The sequence below is a fragment of the Dendrobium catenatum genome, unplaced genomic scaffold (genome assembly GCF_001605985.2).
Source record: "Dendrobium catenatum unplaced genomic scaffold, ASM160598v2 fragScaff_scaffold_261, whole genome shotgun sequence".
Taxonomy (NCBI): domain Eukaryota; kingdom Viridiplantae; phylum Streptophyta; class Magnoliopsida; order Asparagales; family Orchidaceae; genus Dendrobium; species Dendrobium catenatum.
This window is the reverse complement of record NW_021318723.1, coordinates 138,045-156,470: the sequence shown is the minus strand read 5'-3', so window position 1 is coordinate 156,470 and position 18,426 is coordinate 138,045.

Sequence of the window (18,426 nt, the reverse complement as noted above, 5' to 3'; positions counted from 1 at the left end):
AAATGTAAAGCATGCAAATAGCAACTATCTTAACACTGTTTGCTTCACTATCTAGCTACTTTCAACAGCCACCACAACCACCTCCTCCTTCAGATGATCAGGTGCTGTCATTTTACTAGTTTTCTTTTTATACTATTCTTTCGTTGTAGTTTTTTTTTTAGTTTCATTTTTATTTATGTTCTATTTTCCTCCTCCTTATTGAGATGTCAAAAGGGGAGTAGTGTGTTGTACCTATACTATTCTGTTTTGAAATTTGAATATGTTATTTTTTTTTTTATGATTTCACTGCTTCCAATTTATTGTCCTGATTTGCTTATATTAATTTTAGTTTGCCATCATCAAAAAGGGGGAGATTGTTACAAATCTGGTTTTATGAATTATAATTTTGATGATAATAAACATTTCTATTTTTTCTACGATTGCCTTGCTCACTAACATTTCAGGTCAACAAGATCAAGTGCAACTCAAGCCATTTCAAGATTGGGTAGATTAGGTCTGAGTCATTTTGTAATGTATTTTTCCCTTTCTTGAGTCAATTGTAACTTTTGTGGTGCCTGATGATAAGTAACCCTCCACACACACACACTTGGATGAATTTTTTCTATCTGACTTAGAGTTTTTTGAATTTTCTAACATCGTTTGGGATGATCCTAAAATGGTCGTAGACAATCGATCAAAAACAAAAACCCTAATTAGGGCATCCTGGTTATGGTATCCATCATTAAGTATATCATTTTGTATCGGTTGGGACGATATGCTCAAATTAAAAAGAATCAGCCGCTAGATCTATTTAGGAAGTTTTATATTTTAATCATCGTCCAGGACATCGGCCTGGATGATGGGGTTCAATTATGCCTAAATTGATCTGGTGATTAAGGAAAGTAATTAAGGATAATTAATTCGATCATATCATCCTGGATAATCTTAGGATCGATCAGGATGATCAGTTCAAAAACCTTGGTTGCTCCTAGACGACCAAAAATCATACATCGTCTATTCAAAGTGATGTTCTAGATGATTTTATGCAGATTTTAATTAATCGACCAGGACGATCGCGAGATTTTCCAGGAGGATCGCGAGATCAGCCTAGATGATCGTGAGATCGGCCTGAACAATAAAGTCATTTTGTTTTTGTCTTGACTCCCATCCAGGGTGATGTTCTGGACAATATTCCCTAATTTGTACTAATTGTATAGGATGATATATTATAGTCCTGGACGATAGGAACAAAAAAATCTTCTAATCATCCCAAGTCATCTGGTTGATTGAGCTTAATTTATACTGATCTTATAGGATGATAGCAAAATCATCCTAGACAATAAAGTTAGTTCTTGATAATCTATTCAAAGGACTCATGTTTTCATAATCATAAACATCCTTTACTACTGCCTTGACCTGAGAGAGTCTAGAGGATAGGAAGAGAGGGAGAGAGAGGGAGGAACATATGAGGGGGAGCTTGTGAGGGGGTTTCACAAGGGTTGCTCCAAGCAAGGGTCCAAGGTGTCTTCTCTAATCATCGTTCCTCATTCTTGGAGGCTCAAGGGAGGTCTTCTTCAGCAAAATATTGATGTTCTCTTCCTACTTCAAGAGGAAACAAAAGGAGTGAGTTCTCTGCCACACTTGGGTTGGTTAAAATGAGTGTTTTGTAAGGGCTTCTCCGCCTAGCTGTGGGGGCTAAAGGAGAGACATTAAGTTAGTGCAATACTCATAGGGTGCTCTATGAGGAGTGGATGTTGGTCAAGGTTTGATCGAACTACTATAAATCTAGTTTTTTCTTTCCTTTATGTTTACTTACGCATTTAATTTCTGCACTCTATTTTTCTTATGGTGAATTTTGTTTTGGTTTGAGTTCATAATTTGATTGAATGAATTTTTTAAAATACCAATTCACCCCCCTCTTGGTTAGCCTCAGGAATAGTTCATAAGGGCTTAACATCCCTAACGAACTTTCAAATGTCAATGCCATAAAAAGTAAGGAGAGGCATTGTGGGCATACATAACCACATATAGAACTTCAACTCAGTCTAAGACATTTTCTTTTGTACTCAGAGCAAAAGCTATTTTCTCTATAGGGTAAAACTACCTTTAGCCCATATTATTAATAGTTATAAAATAATAGAAGAACAAAATGCAAAACTCAAACAAGAATAACTCAAAGGTTTAAAAGATAAGTACTTAATGGTTCGAAAGAAACTTGAGATATATAAAACCAAAATGATTCAAGCACATGATAAACTAGTTCATCTATAAAATTTCTAAGTATGAGAACTTGTTTTTGTTTTGTGAATATCTATTTTATCCAATTAAATGATTAGTAAATTTGAACTAATTTTGGAAGGTACATTCATGAGAGAAAAGGCAAATCAAGGGATATCTTATCAGTTGCATAATTATAAAGGAGGTCAACCAATATTAACTAAAAATGGATAGTATCTCACAAGTTATTGTAGTGGATAGTGTTAAAGGAGAAATATTATAATAAATAAATGTTTCTTGCCATTATTTTTGTATATTACATGAATGTATTGAATTTTTTGAAAGAAATTATGTCCATAAAATAATAGTAGGTTCAAAGTATAATATACATATTATAAGTTTTAAATTCCCCAAATTTTATAAAATATATCTTTAAAGAAATTGTATAAATCCCTTAATGGTATCCTTTCTTTTATGGTTATGATGTCTTGATCATAAAAATTCTCATATTTAGTAGTTACCACTCATTTGATATTCCATCTTCATCTAAATCAGCCATTAGGTATAAGCCTATTTACATGGCATTTTATATGCTTCATTAAAATCTACTAGTGGTTGAGCAAGCCCCTCATGGCACCATTCAAATTTAAATCAAAATTCAATCCTCTATGGTTGGGTATAAGTTTAACATAAAGGTGTCATTTTTCATATGATCATTTAGTCCTCTGAGGTTAGTTGTAAGTCCCTATATAAAGACTTCCTTTCTTTAAGATTGACTACTGGTGGTGTAGAAAGACCCTCATGGTATCATCCTAACGTAAATCTAAATATGATCGCATATGCTTGTGTATCACTCTTTGATAAATTCTTCCTTTATATATGATCATCTGATCGTATGTGGTTGGGTAAAAGTTAGTGATATAGGCTTCTTTTCCTTATGATCATCCGCTAGTGGTGGACCAAGCCCATCATGGCACCATAATAGTTTAAATCTAAATTTGAACCTCTACAATTTGGTTTAAGTCTTTGATAAATGCTTCCTTTTCAAATTATCATCCACTAGTCGTGGAGCATGCCTCTAATGGCACCATTTTAGATTAAATCTAAATTGTATCCTCCGTGGTTACATATAAGTCCATGACAACTGATTTCTTTTCATATGATCATATACTCCTTCGAGGTTTGCTATAAGTCTATAATAAAGGTTTTTTTTTTTCTTTAAGATTATCTACTCGTGGTGGTGCTAGCCCCTCGCAACACCATCCTAGTTTAAATTTAAATTTGATCCTCTATGGTTGGGTATAAGACTATGATAAAAGCATCCTTTTCATATGATCATCCATTACTACTGGAGCAAGCCCCTCATGACACCAACAACAACAACAACAAGCCTTTGTCCCACTATGTGTGATTACCTACATGAATCATTCTTCTCCATTGTGTCCTATTAAAAGTCAAATTCTTGTTTAAATCTAATGAAGAAAAATCATGTCTAATATTTTCTAACAAAGTATTTTAAGGTCTAAGTCTACCTTTCTGAACATAAGTCAAATATAAGATCTCTACATTTCTAAATGGGTCATCAGAAGGCCGGCATTTTATTTGACCAAACAATATAAGTTGAATCTTTCTAGTCTTATCTTCCATTACAGCTACTCCAACCTTTTCAAATATCTGCTCATATCGTATCCTATCTAGGGTAGAGCCATTCATCCACCTGAGCATCCTCATATCTATAACACTTGACTTAGTATTATGATTTTCTTTTAATGTATAACATTCGGCACCATAAAGAATTGCATGTCTCAAAACCATCTTATAGAATTTTCCCTTAAATTTGAGGGGAACTTTTCTATCACATAACAAACCTATTGCATACCTCCACGTTAACCATCCAACTTAAATTCTATTGATAATATCCCCATCAATTTCACCATCACTCTGAACAATATATCAAGATATCTAAAATGTGAACTCTTATTAATGACTTTATCTCCAAATGTCACAATCCCATCATTAAGTCTATTACTACTAAAATTATACTCCATATATTCAATTTTAGATCAACTCAAGAGGAAACCTTTAGACTCTAAGGTTTACCTCCATAATTCAACCTTACCTTCCAGTCCAATTCTAGTCTTATCAATAACAAGAATATCATTAGCAAAAAGTATACACCAATGTACACCCACTTGTAAATGTATAGTGAGAACATCCATGACTAAAGCAAAAAAGAAATGGGCTTAAGGTTGATCTTTGATGTAATCCAACTGAAACTGAAAAATACTATATCAAACCACCTTGTGTCTGAATACAAATAGTAGCTCCTGCCTACATATCTTTAATGATTTCAATATAAACATTATAAACTCCTTTTTAAGAACTCTCCAAAACACTTATCATGGAACTTTAAATATGGCTTTCGTACTAGACCTACCCAGCATGAATCTAAATTGAATTTTAGAAATATTAGTATCACGCCACAACCTACACTCCATAACTCACTCCTGTAGTTTTAAAGTATGACACATTAACTTAATTCCACTATAATTCGCACAATCTTATGCATCACCTTTTTTCTTAAAAATAGGAATTAACACACTCACTCTCCACTCATATAGCATCTTTTAGTCTTCAAAATAGTTTAAAAAAGTTTAGTAAGCCAATAAATTTATTCATCTCCTAAGAATTTCCACACATCTATTGGAATATAATCAGGTTCAATAGCTTTTCCACACTTCATTTTCTTTAAAGCCTCTAGAACTTTGGGTTTACTAATACTCCAATAAAAACAAAAATCTTTATTTTCATTTAGGGTGCTAAGGTCACTAAAGTTAATCATAGTTTCACATTCTTCATTAAAAAATTTATCAAAATATCTCATCCACCTTTGTTGAACATCATCTTCTAAGAAAAATACTTTTTTTATCTTCATCCTTAATATGCTTCACATGAACTATATCCTTACAACTCCTATCTCTTTGTTTGGCTAACTTATATATTTATATTTCTCTCTCCTTAGTATCTAATCTATTGTATGAATAATTAAAAGCTAAGATCTTTGCATTGCAAATTACTTTCTCAGACTCCTTGCATGCCTCTTTGTATCTTTCATAATTATCAGAATTTTTCATCTAAATTAATATTTTTAACAAACCATCTTATTTCTTATATTTTCTTATACATTTGAATTACACACCAACTCTTTTTACTATTAGGATATTTTCCCTTTGATACTCAAATCACATCTTTTGCAATATTCATAATATCACAAGCCACTTTTCCCACACAACTTTAGCATCCTCAAGCACTTAAAAAATCTTAAGATCTAAAATCTCACTCTTAAAATAATTTTTGTTAATATTGTTTAAATTCCCCCATCTAGAAATTCATTTTACTTTATTTATTATTTTTTACCATTTTATCTTAAAGTCAAAAACTAATAATCGATGCTAGTTACATAAATTTTCTCTATGAATAACTTTACAATCTTTACAATCTAAATGATCTATAAGAAAATAAACAATTTGAGTTTTACTTTATCCTATTTTATAAGGGATGAGATGCTTATCTCTTTTATTACATAAGGTATTATCAATTAAAAAATCATAAGCTATAGAAAAATATAATATGGTCTTACCACCTTTATTAATTGTTACAAACTTATGGACACCATGAATACTTTTAAAATCATCTACCTCTCTACCAACAAGTCCATTTAAATCTCCTCCAATAAAAACTCTTTCTTCCAGAGGTATCTTTTGAATTAATTCTTTTAAATCATTCCAAAATTTTAATTTTGAACCCTTATCCAAATCTACTTAAGGAGCATAAGAACTTATAATATTAACAATCTTAGCATCAATAACAATCTTCAAAGGTATATTTCTGTATCCAATTATATTAATTTTTATAACATTATTCTTCAAAATTTTATCTATAATTACATCTACACCATTTCTACAATGACACTTACCTGAATACTATTTTTTAAAACCTAAACTATCAATATCGTTAGCCTTCTCTCCAACCCATTTAGTTTCTTGAATGTATAAAATATTTATTTTCATATGAATTATAATATCAATTAATTCAATTAAATTCTCATATAAGGGAACCTAGAATCCAAGTTCCTTTCCTAATTTTAGTTTGATGGACTAGCTTCACTGCCAACATCAATCCTTGATGTGGGAACTATTGCATATTTAATACTACTCCTGGGTGCCAGTTTAGTGGCCTTTACACACTTTTCATTGTATTCAGACCATACAGTATATTACTTCGAGGGGATGCCCTAGCATTAAAATAATTTTTTAAAGGTTTCATGTCATGATAGTTTGATAAGTTTTATGCTGGTTGTCGACTACCTAATACAACTCTCCACTTTTCTTATCCAGGACTTGGGACATGGCAAAGGTAGTGTTCAAGTCCCCCATGGCACCATCCTAACAAAATTTTAAATCTAAACTTTTTGAGTTTATGTGTAAATCTTCACATAGATTTTCCCTTTCTTCAAAAATGCCCCCTAGCCTATTAACATAGGTTTGATTCTCCTTGAGTTTTCCTTCCTTCCCTTGGACTAGAAAGAAGACTTGTAGGTCTATCAAATCCACCTATTTGGGAGCTTCTATCCCATTAAAATTTCCATCCAATTTTCTAGGCGTTGCTATTAAATTCAAGTATAATTTCATTTAAAATCAAATTTAAATGTGAAATAATCTTTTGGATTAATTTGGTCACTTCGGTCAATGCATACACATGTAATTCACTTTTCAAGTTCATCACACCTATTTGGGGTTCATTTATTAGCCCAATTTTTGAATGAGATAAAATCACCCCATATCAAACACCAATCTTTATACCAAAGTCATTAAAAATATTTGAAATCTTAAATAAAACTCATCAATGTTTTTTGGCATGGTGATTTCATCAGTGACCCTGGAAACCATCACCTAACAGTCACCCTTGACTATCATTTGATCACCTAATTAATTACTAGATAATTACCAAATGATTTTTTATTATTTGATCATTTAAAAATCAAATATCTCCTAAATCATTAACATTCAATGATCATATTCAAATCAAACTAAAATCAAACATATAAATCCATCAATAGATAATCACAATTGATTGTCACCTCATCTATTATTAAATAAATAATAATCATTATTGAGTGTAAAAAGTATGAGCATTTTAAAATAAAACTCTACCTAAAATATTTCTCTAAATTCAATCCAATGACAAACCAATTAATCAATTCAAATCTCTAGAATGCAGTGTTAGAACATAACAAAAAACCCTTTGGTCTATAACCTATTTTTGGAGAAATTTATTTTTCCTTGAAACATAATTGAATCAATTTTGATTCTTAATATGTCACATGGATATTTATTAAGGATACTGCTAAAGTCAACCACATAAGTTTTAAAGGCATTTCAAGATCATTAACCTCCAAAACTTAAAGCATTTTCATAGTTTGCAAAATCTTAAAATATTTATAGCATATGCCACTACACATAACATCTAGTGATTTGATCTTAGAGGCCTCTCCAAATTCATTGATCATGATCATCACAAAAGTTTGGTGCATTAAACTAGCACTAAATTTTGGATGACCATGGTTGATATTGGTTGAGCATAAAACCCTAAAACTCTAAACCTTTGAATTTTGATTTTCCTTAAAACTAAATATGACTAAATAAAATTAGGCTATACAACATTCTATAAATATATTCAAAACACCATTTAACTAGCATTAAAACATAAAAAAATAATAAAAAAAAATAATAATAAAACAAAAAAAATAATAAGAAAAAAAAAACTAGCATTAAAACAAACTGAAGCTATGATTAGCCTTAGTTGACCAAGTCAACCTAGGTTGACCACATCAAGCCATTCAACCCCAAAGCTACAACTCATGTATTTGAATGTTACCATTGCTTGGAACCTCATCCCATGTGTGTAATACATCATTTAGAAGGATTTGAACCCAACCTTAGCCCATGGTTTAACCTAGTTGACTAACTCAACATAGTTTGACCAAACACATTATTAAGGGTTAAACATGCTTTTCCCATAAAAAAAACTTTGCAAAGTCATGGGAATGCATTCTATAAATTTAAAACTTCATTTAGAATAGTTAAAATAAAACCCCAACCCTTGAGTTAAATTTGTTAACCAAGCCAACCAAGTTTGACCATGCTTGCATACACTGAAATACTTTGCATTTTTTGTTGACTAAGGGTTGATTAAACCCATTTAAACTAATAAGAATGACCATATGATATCTAGGAGCTAATATTAGGTTACGCATGTATTGAGTTCACTTAGGTTAGCCACATGGCTTGACCTAAGTGGTCAAAAACATAATTCATTGAACAAAATATAAACCTAATCCTAAACCAAATTAATCCAAGCTATTAATGGCATTAAATTTCCTATAAACTATTGCAATTCCTTGGTCAGGTCGGCCCTTGGCTTAGTTGAGTTGACATATTGGGGTAGCTCAATATCACCAAAAGCATCGAAATCCACATAGCCTGCATACCTGAGATGCCCAAACCTAGGTGGCACCCAAATGAAATTCAGGAACTCTCCAGAGGCTCCACCACTTCATCTCTCACTTGGAATAGTTGGGTACAACCATCATTTCAAAAATCAACTGCATATAACTCATAGGTTGAGCTAGCCCATGTAACCCAAGTGTACTCAAACCCAATAAACTTTAAAAACCCTTCCATAAACTTTTTAGGGCGTCCCTCAACAAACAAACTGTCTTAAGATGGTCTGAATAAAGCCTAAGAGTGTCCCTTCTTTTGCTTCCTAGCAAGGTCTGTGAGGTCCTACAGAGGTTTTTAGTGAGGTTTAGTGATATTCTCATAGTAAAAGATTTTCTTCTTACTTACTCATCCTCAAGCCAAGGTTTCTTAAGATGAAATGTTCTAGGGATCTTGATAATTCTGCCTAAAGCAAGGCCGAGCGAATTGGACCTATATATCAAATAATCCTTAATTTTTGAACTTCATCCTAGCTAAGTCTGGGAAGTGTGAAATAACTATTCAATCCATATGGATAAGAGAGTTGGATTGAATATTCTTGATTGATTGATGTTTCATATGAAATTTCATTCAATTATGTCCTACTAATCTCTAGGACCTAGTTGGAAAATGCTTATGGTTGGTAAATCAAATGGGAGTTTAAAGAAAAAAGTAGGAATGTTCATTTAAATGATGGCCCTAATTATGTATTATCTTTTTTTTTTCGGCTGTCCCGTGATTTCATGCCTTTGAATCAAGACCTTTCTTATATCAAACCCATGTGGATTCCATTAATGTATTAATCATTATCTATCAAATAAATGAGTGTTGCATGGAAAGGCCAACTTAGTGGGTAAATAGGATTTTTAAAATATAGAAATTAGTGGGACTTTTAAAAACCATAACTCCTCTTTTACTTATCCAAATTGCACATACTTAGGCTCTACAAATTTATCTTGAGGAGTGCTATAAAACCCCTATGGTCTTAGATCATGTCCTATAAGGCATTAACCATAATTTTAGAGAAAACCCAATGGGTTATTTCTTGGATTATGCAGAATATATAGGTCACAATGAGACCAAATTACATGATTATTTCTTAGGGATGTATAACACATCACCAAACAATTTAGCTCAATTGGATGAGTTTAAGAGATTTAAATGGATTTTCCAAGTCTATGGGTCATCATATAACCTATGAATATGAAAATTTATAATTAAGAATCCATAGAGAATTAGAGGTACATCTATGATATTATTGCAATTCTATATCGAGGGTTAGTTAGCCCTTGATCTTAACCAAATCCATTGAGTCTAGATCCTAAAACAAATCACCAAAGTTGTAGATGCATTTAGGTTTGGTAGTTGATATCTCAACCTACGAAGGTATTAATGAGCACAAAAAATGTGGGTCTAACATTTATGTGTTCATTTAGCTATGTTTCAAATTTCACTTTATTTGGAGGTCATATGGCTTGCTAGTAAATAAACCTAAGTTTCATGTAAATAATTGACTTAGGGTCTTTAAAAATTTATAATAAATTAAAATTTCATCCAAAAATTATAAATAATATCACAAAATTTTCATAACTAAAAGATCAGTAAAAGAAAAATAAAATCCTTATAAAATTCATTCAATATAAAAATTAATTTAATAATCAAGATAAACAACTAATTAAAGAAAATAAATAATTAAAAATAAATAAAACTCCACGTAAATTTCAATCACTTGAAATCATCCCCAGGTTTCCTTTTTAACATTTGAAGAAAATTTCAAGAAATTTGGGGTTGATTTGGTACAAAAATAAGACAATGCTCTTAATTAAATTATTAAATAAATATATAATTCACTAAACTTTAAAATTGCATAACTAATTCTATAAAACTCTAAATTTGTCAAACTTTGAGGCATCAGACACATCTCTGCGTCTAATATTTATAAAAAATAAAATCTTTATATTTCATTGTAAATAAAAAAGTTAACATTTGGGTCCAACTTAGTGTAAAATACTCTAAACATGTAAAGTCCAAAACTAATTCCAAATTTATTAAAATCAAATGCATTAAACTCATCTCAAGGTTTTGTATTTATAAAAAATATAAAATTCTAGAACAAATGAAATCAAATAGTTAAGAAATTGACCCTATGGTAAATGCATTAAAATATTTATTAAATATAAAAAATTAATAAATCGTCTTAATTTTAGTGAATATATTAAGTTATTCTCGAAGAGCCTGACTACATTTTTTTTTTTGTAAAGTATAAGTCTTTTATAAATTAACAAATAAATGAATAAATAAATTGATATTTTATATTAAGTTATTATTATTATTATTATATTTCATCAATTATTGCATTATATGCGTGGTAATTTTCATTAGTGGGTATAAATATTTTCTGATTTATTTATTTTTATATGTCCCAGACTTTATAAGATATGCGACTAGGTACCATATATACCAACCCCTTAACTTATACAAGCATACATGCATGCTTTTTTATTTTTGCAATGTATGTTAAGAAAAACATTTATGCTCAATATAGGTAGCATGGTCTGCAATACACTCGGAGGATGCTATGCTTTTTATTTGGTATAATGCCATTATGGTGTCAAAATTTCTAAGAAATTTTTTATGTTTGAAAATATAGTTAGGTAAATTAAATAAGATGAAATTTAGAGTTTTTATTGAGCGTTCTCCCTTGCGTCATTTATACTTAAAGTTAAAATTACTCATCTTATGTCATAAGTTTTAGTTTTTGAATTATCCGTTGATCTCTTAGGATAGAGCTTAGCCTATCATGCTTTACATCTAAGGCAATTTATTGTGTATTAGAATTGTTAGCTATAACTCACTCAAAGAAATTATAAATCTAGATTGTAAACATCACTTTAGTCTTTGCACATTCAGATTCAATCTATTTAAAATTTAGAATTCAAAAATCTAAATTCAAAGGATAACTAGAAAATTTATAATATAAAGCTTCAATAATATATCCTGTTAACCTATATATTTTCTTAGAATCATGTGTCTTTAAAAAAAAAATTATCTTCACTTTAATCTAGAGTATTCTCTTAGGAGATGTAATTAACTATTGGGCCTTGCCCTTATAGTCAGTGTTTAAGCCAAAATAAAATAAACACTATCTTAGTTTCTTTCTAAGATAGGGGAAAGATTTATGGAATGCAAACCTAAGCTTTAAAACATTTGATTAATTTTATAATTGAAATGGTAGGTGAATATTTTTTTATTATTTCAGGGTAACTGAATATTCGCTATGAGTGTTCAATTACGAATAAAATGTTTATCTTCTCAAATTGATAATGAAACATTATTCTATCTTTAGGGATGGTATAATGTAAATCAATGTTTATTTGATTAAAGAAACAAAAAATATAATTTTAATGCAAATCTTTTATAACATTTACATTTTGGACATTAAATTTGTCCACACAAAATATTTTTTTTTCTTTCTTGTAGTCCTTTATTGTGAAAGAAACTCAACCCTTACCTTTCATTCATAGGATAAAACATTATAGATATAGTATGCAGTACACGTTTACTTGCAAGTTACCATAATACTTTCTTATAGAATCGACACTCACTTAATCACTTTATTTATTGAATGACAAGTGCACTTGCATATTTCGAGAGTATTGCATATCAAATAAAATATAACATATTTCAACCCAAAGTATATACCCACCCCCACATTCCCCATAAATATTTTTGTGTCATTACTATGGAAGTATTTTACATATTGCAAGTTGAGCTATATTGCTAAAGTAGTTATATTTTTAATCCAACCTATTTCTTGCAACGTAATTTTGTTCATATTTTGAAAATTTTGAGGAAAAAAAGAGAAAGCTTTTACTTAATATAAATAATTTTTTTCTATTTAATTCTTGCATTATTAGTGCATGTGTTGTTGATCTAGTAGGGAGGCCTTCATATTTGACCTGGAAATTGAGAGGACTCTTACAAAAATTAAAAAATTCAAAAAAAAAAAAAAAACATTTGTTTTAGGTATGGTTCAACTAGTTCAAGATTAGGAACACCTAGACCTCCTAGGGAGTATGCCAATCTTGTAGTGGATAAAATTAATCAAAGAATCAATAAAACTACAATTTAGGCTAATAAATTTAAGCAAATACCAACCATAATTTAGATTTTTCAAAATTTATAGTTTTGGGGAGCTCCTATTATTGTTCCCAACCTATATTAAGCTAGAGTTTTAAAATTTTTTGTAACACTCAAATAAAAGGTGTCAGTGGTGATTCTATTAGACTTTGATTATTTCAATTTTTAATAAAGGATCGAGATAAGTTATGGTTTAATTCCTTACCCTTATGCTCCATATCAATTAGGATTGAGTTGGCACATAATTCCTAACAAAGTATTTCCCACCTTCCAAAACTATCAAGCTTTGGAATTAAATCACATCCTTTCCCTAGTTAAAAGGAGAGTAGATTTATGAAAGTAGGAGAGATTTAAGGAGATTCTTAGGATATGCCCTCACCATTTTTTACAAAATTAGTTGATTTTTCAATCTTTCTATACTGGTTTTATAGGTTACCTTAGAAGAATCATAGATTTTACAATTGGAGGATCTTTAATGTCTAGGCTATTTGATGAAGCCTATATATTAATTGAGGAAATGGTGATAAATAATTTATGTAGGACTTTTGATAAGGTGAATCCTAAGAGAGTGTATGGACTTTGTGAGTAAGATAACTTCTCTATTTTGGTTTCACATAAAACTGTTATATCTAAAAATTATAAAAGTTTTTCAGAAAATTCAAGACCAGGATCACATATGTAGTTAGAAGAGCATGATTTGAATTCTTTTAAAGAGAACAATGTGCAAGGTATTGAGATTGTGAATATGATTAGAATACATAATAATCTCTATTACAATACTTATAATTTAGGTTAGAGGAACCATCCAAATTTTAGTTGATCTAACAAAAATGTTGGTGGTAATAATCAATAGAGTGCATGTCAACAAAATTATGGACAAAATAAGAATAATCCTCAACAAACATTAGAAAACCTGTTGATTCTTGTAGAATCTAGAATAAGTTATTAAACCTAGACTAATGTCCCAAGGCTAACCAAGAGTGGGGGGAGCTGAATTGGTAATTTAAAAAATCTCTTAGATTTAAAAACTAAAACCGATTTTTTATTCGTAGCAATTTTAATAGAAATTATTTTAAAGCAGATTTTTCAACCATGAAATTAAAGTTGCAGTAAGTAAGAAGCATAAATTAAAATGACATAAAGATTTATATTGGTTCATTCAAACACGACCTACATCCACTTCCCGAAGCCTCCCACTTTAGGTATTGCACTATTACCAAAATGACTCTCCTTTTGCTCCCATAGCAATGCGGAGAAGCCTATATAAAACTCTCTTCCACCAATCCCCGGTGCAGTAGAGAACCATTGTCCTTTCACACCCTCCAAGTGTAGGTAGAGAACCTTCATCCTTTCTCACCCTCCAAGTGTAGGTAGAGTACCTTCATCCTTTCACACCCTCCAAGTGTAGGCAGAGTACCTTCATCTTTTCACACCCTCCAAGTGTAGGCACAGAACCTTCAGCTATTCACACCCTCCAAGTGTAGGCATAGAACCTTCAGCTATTCACACTCTCCAAGTGTAGACAACAAACCTTTGGCCTTTCCTCAAGAATCTTCTCACGACCAAAACTTGAAAGATAAGAGGAAGAGTGAAAAATTCAAATCACACATAGAGATCCTTACCTTTGAGTAGCCTTATGAACCCTTCACACTCCACTAGAAATAAATCTCTCTTAAACACTATCTCACACTCTCTTCTTTAATTTCCCTTCAAAAATCAAGAAGACCAGACCCTCACAAGTCTGTTTTAATGGACCTTTTATATGAAAGACATAAAAAATCATCCAAAAAACTAAAAATTTTAACTTTGAGTGAACATGATCATACTGTATGATCGTATGTTCATACGTATGAATAGTTTAAAAATTGTTTTGTACGCACCTATTGGGAATTGGTATGAAATCATTTCATACTCGATCATCGTCTGGTATGAACTGAGTTCGTCTAGGATGAACCCTTAGAAAATTTAATTTTTGCCTGTACAAAACATCAGGATGAAATAAGTGAGAACAAACCCAAGATGTTCATCCTGGTACAAAATTGAAATCATCATGTATGATCATAAAACCAAGACAATCGTACCTATATGAAACTGGGATCATCCCGTATGATCTATAATTAGAAAAAAAAATTCGTGTGAGCATAGACCGAAGCCATTTGTCCTTGGATGAATCGTATGATTATAATCCCGAGATGTTCGTACTTGTATAAAACTCTGATCATCCCGTATGATCCATACTTAGAAATTTTTTTTTTCGAGCGAGAATAGAACAGAGGTGTTCGTCCCTGTATGAAAATTATGATCATCCCATATGTTCTTCATTCGAGAATAAAATAGGCGTGTGCATCCCTGTATAAAAATTTGGATTGTCCCATATGATTTATATAGAAAAAATTTTCATTCCTGTTCGTATGACTGCTCGTCTAGAGAATAACTGATCAGATCGTCCAGTACGAAGAGAAATTGTACCGTACGATTAGCTTTAAAAATATGAATTTTAAATTCTCCCTCAGTGTGTGTGTGCTCAGTTACACAATTTTAATCAAACTCTCTCAGACTATATAAAATGGAAAATACATAATTCAATTACAATAAACCTAAACTGATCTTGAATTGATGTCTTAAATAATCTGGAGTGATTTCCCTTAATTGTTAGTGCACACAAGAGCAAAATAATTCTTCAAAAATATGTTAAAGAGAAATAATAATCAAAACAATAATATTTGAAATCATCAAAAACATACAAGTTGCAAAAATATCAAACATACAAGACTAAGTAGCAATTATCTCAACAATCTCCCCCTTTTTTATGATGACAAAATAATTATTATTTGAGTAACATTGAAAATTATAAATTTTTCCTTAACTCCCCCTAATTGAATCGGCATGTGAATAGAAAGGGATTTCTATTAAGAACAATTTTTTTTTTTTTGAATTTTTCATAAAAACCACAAAATACTCCAAATAGTATTTTTTTTTTAAAAGCAATGCAATTAAAAGAAGAAAGGAAATAAACCTAGATACAAACTAAAGTGGTAACATCTCATCCTTGATCAAATCAATCAAAGGAATTGAAATGCTACCAAAGGAAAAACTATCAAAAGTAAAGCTACCATCTAAAGCTAAAGTAGCACAAAAATAAACTTCTTTATTACAATCCCTATTAACATGATGTAAAATGACCTTATTAAAGTCACTAAGTAAAGTTCATTGGCTGGCCAATTATCCAAGTGCCAATCAACTTTATTCAAAGAATCTTGTAAGAATGTAATCACATTAGCATTATCACTTTCAATGATAACACCCAAGCTTTCAAGCATCCAGCTTTGTATAAACTCTCTTATCTCCACAATCACCTCTATCTCAAGCTTGGCAATGTCCCAATGAGTCTTATTCCTTCCAAAATCAAGAAGAAGTCTACCTTTATGATCTCTGAAAATACCACCTCTATTCAAACTCAACAAGGAAGCATCCATATTTATCTTAATCTAATCTAGCGGAGGAGGGCGCCAAGTATAATAACACTCCCTTGGGAGACTAGCACCCAAGTTTATTAGATAAGGAGAGGATTTTAAAATGGATAAAGAAAGCACATTTGCAGCCATAGAAGAACATGGCATAGCTTCCTTAGCATGCTTTACTAAGTTTCGGTTTTTCCAGTTCAGGAATACAGCCACACAATAGATTCTAGCCAAGCCAGACATACGGCCAGAACACCTTCTCAGCTCAGCTAAGCAGCCCTCCAAAGAATGGAAAATAGGAATACAAAACCTCCATTCTCGGATTTTACTAACCACTTCTTGAAGATACTTGCAGTGAACAATAATGTGCTCATAGTTCTCCACCACCTGGCAACCTCTAGCACAGCTATCATCAGCTGTAATTCTACGGAACTTTAGAAAATGGTTAGTGGGAATAGAAAACTTACTTAATCTACACCAAAAAAATTCCATATTATAGTTCAACTTTAAACTCTTAAGCCAACTGTAAAATCCCACATCATCACTTACACATTTCCCTTTCATCACTCTGTCATAAGCCATTGCAGAAATTGTTTTACCCGAAAACTTGCAAATGGTTTCCAGCTAATCCTCCTGCTGACCATCAATGTGCACTTTCCTGATAAGGCAAACAAGATCTTCTTGGAAAAAATTAAGAAGTTTTCCTTCATCCCACTCCCCAGTAGCCGAAATAAAATACTGAACTTTCAAATTTTCCAAAGCATCACAGTCAACAAAGGTTGGCCAGTCTTTTAATCACTTATCCAACACCCATATGTCACTTAAAACTTGAATTTTATCTCCTCTTCCAATATTCCATCTCACAATGGGTTTCAAGTGTTTGCCTCCATCATTTAAAAGTTTCCACGCATTGGAAGAACCTTTCGAGAAATTATCGTTTAGGATAGTGTTACCAAACTTAGCTTTGAAGGTTCGGTGCAATAGAGATTCAGGTTTCTGGATATAGTTCCATGCCAACCTTGCCCGTAGAGTACCACACTTGGTTGTGATCGACTGAATACCAAAACCACCAGCCGTAATTGGACAACAAATATCCTCCCAAGCAACATAATGCTTCCCAAGTTTCCCATTATGTTTATGCCAAATAATTTCTCCACCCGATGAATCAACCTCTTTGGCACCATGGAATGAGTAATAGAAAAGCTTGGTAATGAAAGCAAAGAGGTTTTGATAAGTGTTATTCTACCTCCCAAAGATAGAGACTTTTTCCCCCAAACATTTAATCTATCCGAGACATGGCATAAAAGATCCTGAAAGTCAGCAACACCCATTCTGGGTAAAGAGATCTTAATGCCCAGGTAATGTAATTCCTTAACCACCCTGAAACCGAGGATACTAGCCACCTTATTCTTCTAAGACCTCTTAGCAATCTTACCAAAAATAATTTGGGATTTATTAACATTCACCCTTTGGCCCGTCCAATTACAGAAATCCTCCACAGTGCATTTTAAAAAACGTGCCAAAGAAGTGGTAGCCCGAGAGAACAACAACATATCATTTGCATAAAGAAGATGCGAGACCCTGGGTCCTCTAGGAGATATTTGAATGCCCAATTCTTGACCTCGTTGCTCAATTGCATTAGCAAGCAATTGATAGCACAAAATGAAAAGATATGGTGAGAGAGGGCAGCCTTGCCTGAATCCACAATGAGCATCAATCACTTCGTGTATTTCCCATTAAGGATAATAGAAAACCTTGCATTTACCACACATTACATTAGTAAATTAGAAAAGGTAGAGGGGAAGCCATACCAGTGTAGAATATGATTCAAGGTTTGCCATCCCATGCTGTCATACGCCTGCTCCATGTCGAGTTTCACAGCCATCAGCCCCTGTTTATTTCTTGATACTTTAAGCTTATTAAAAATCTCCTGCGCCAACAAACAATGCTCCAAAATTGACCTCCCTCGAATGAATGCAACCTATTCTTCTAAAATAATTCTGGGCAAACAGGTCTTCAATCTGTTAACCAACATAGTGGCTACAATTTTATAGGTGCTTTGACAAAGGCTGATGGGTCTAAAACTATCA